Below are 2,512 nucleotides of genomic sequence, written 5' to 3'. Positions count from 1 at the left end.
TAAGGGCGATGCATTTTCTTTTGCTTTAAGTTTCTTTTGAGAGGAGGTTTATAGCCTAAAACCTTCCTTGGATCGTAACTTACATGCACAGAGTCGAAACCTTATTTTATTTGTTGTTGTTGTTTTTTTAAGGGTGTTGAGCGAGGGTTCTAGCTGCATCTCTAAGAGGGGTGGCGAAACCATCCACCTATACAAAATAAACTTTCCTTGAGATTTAACATTTTGTGAGATATTTCTCTATGGACAGACTTAAGTGTACATAGACAAACACCCTACTACTTTTATTTAAAATCACAATTTTCAATATTGAGGAAAATGAACTCATTAAGGTTAAAAACCTTGTATTTTCCACAGGTGAAATAAGAAATACAGCAAAAGATATATGGAAGTTAAATTAAAAAAAAAAAACATTCTTAAGGCACGATAAATTTTGCATCTCCTAATTTGTGGGAAATGTTAATATTTCCTCTAATGATCTATCCCTGGAAATCATTGGAAATTCATGGAATAATTTGCATAATGCAAAATGTCAGCAAATTTTTTTTCTTCTCAGTGTGCCTTCAATACTACAGATTATCAATAATCAAAAGAGCAAAGTCTATCATTTTTTTGTGTTTTCTGTCAACATAATTGAAGCGTAACTGACTTATAACTATACTAGTGGATACGCCCCTTAAAGGTCTTTAGTGGTAATTTTTATTCTTGGGTCATTTTCAAAATATTAATAAAACTTCCCAGGACCTATGAGAAGCTACACTGTAAAGAAGAATCATATCGGTTCAGCTGTTAGCGAGATCCTTTATTTCAAAAAGGTAGATATCCTGTTACTTTTATATAAGGGTAATTCAGTGTTAAAACAAAATCTGTATTGAGCAATTTTAATTGACTGAATTCTTAAATAATCTTGCTTCGCTTAAAGATGTTGAAAATGATCTTTGTATAATTATCATTCATTGGAACAAAGATGTCCAAGCACCTTTTTTTTTCTTTGGCTGCATTAACAAGGATAAATATGTCAAAAGCTACAAGGTGATTTCTTCCTTTTAAATCTCTTTTATATTAAAACAAGGATGATATAATTCATAAGTAGCTAAGCACAATAAAATCAAAGATAGACAAACTGAAAGCATATGTTTAGTGGTCATAAAAAAAAGTAAAAGAAAGAAAGAAAAATAGAAAATAACAAAAGCTATAAATATATGTCTTTTGTATCATGAACGACAGACCGACGGACCAAGTAAGTTGTAAGCTGGATGCTCTTTGGTAAGGGGAATCTTTACCAACAAAATTGCAGCCTTTCTTAAATAGCAGCCGAGTAAATCATATTTCCTAAATACCGTTACGGACAGGCGGACGGACAGTCAGATACTTTATTAATAAACTTAAAGACATTAAAATAAAAACAAAAAAGGCATTTAAGTAAATTGATTTTGTGTTAATCTTAATAAATGCATACTTTTCAGTTGTGAAAATAATTTATAATCAGAGCTGCATTCTAAAATAAAAATTTTAAAAACCTTTCAAAACAAGAAGACTGTATGTGGACCAAATGATCTAAATAAATGCTGAACCGATATGATTCTCCTTTACAATGTAGATTCTCAGTCCGGAGAAGCTTTATAACTATTTTAGGGAAGGATAACACAGCTCTCGCAAGAGAAATTGTCTTTAGAGAAGACCCCCTTCATTACCTTTAAAAAATTAAAATTGAGGGTCGCCCCCCCCCCAATTCTTCTTAGAAGCCCCTATCAACACGTTTATAATTTGCAAACACCCTTCAAAATGAATGAGATATAAGGATCAATTAAAACCTTTCGTAGGATATATATCTTTTAAGAATCCAACCCATATTTCTTTGTGTTTACTTTTTGAATATAAAGAATGAAAAAAAGTATGAAAATCCGTAACTGAAATCTAAAAGTTACTTTAACCAATTTAATAGTAATTAATATATACTTTTGATTTGCTTTTGCTTAATCAATATTTTCATATTTACTGAATATATCAAAAGAAAAGCTAAACGTTTACTGTATTAAAGTATACTGTTTTTATTCAATAAAAAAGTTTGCATAATTCTTCTTATCATTATATAAAGCTAATAGGATGTCTGTACCAAAGGACCTTGCTATTAAATGAACTAACATATTTCTCCTTTACAAAGTAGCTTCTCATAAGTCCTAGGAAGGTTTAAAACAATATTGGGAGAAGATACCATCACCTTTACTAGAGAATTTTCCCCCTGGGCTGTTCACACACTAGTCCCCAAAGTTTTATGATAACGCTTTCTATTTGTTGGCTTAACAACTTTGGGGACTTTATAAATTTTGATTATACGTTGATTAAGTTTTGATTAAGTTGAGTATTCAAACGATTCAACCACTAAATCTAATCTAATCAGATGGGATAATTTTGTGTATCATTATTTATCGGCAATTGTCTCATCCCTTTAGATCCCTGTGGCTATTATTTATATAGAGATGCTACGCATTTAAAAAAACATAAATCAAAGTTC

Source organism: Acartia tonsa, chromosome 14, assembly GCF_053477335.1.
Source record: "Acartia tonsa isolate MP-2025a chromosome 14, ASM5347733v1, whole genome shotgun sequence".
NCBI lineage: Eukaryota > Metazoa > Arthropoda > Copepoda > Calanoida > Acartiidae > Acartia > Acartia tonsa.
Note: the sequence above shows the minus strand (reverse complement) of the source record.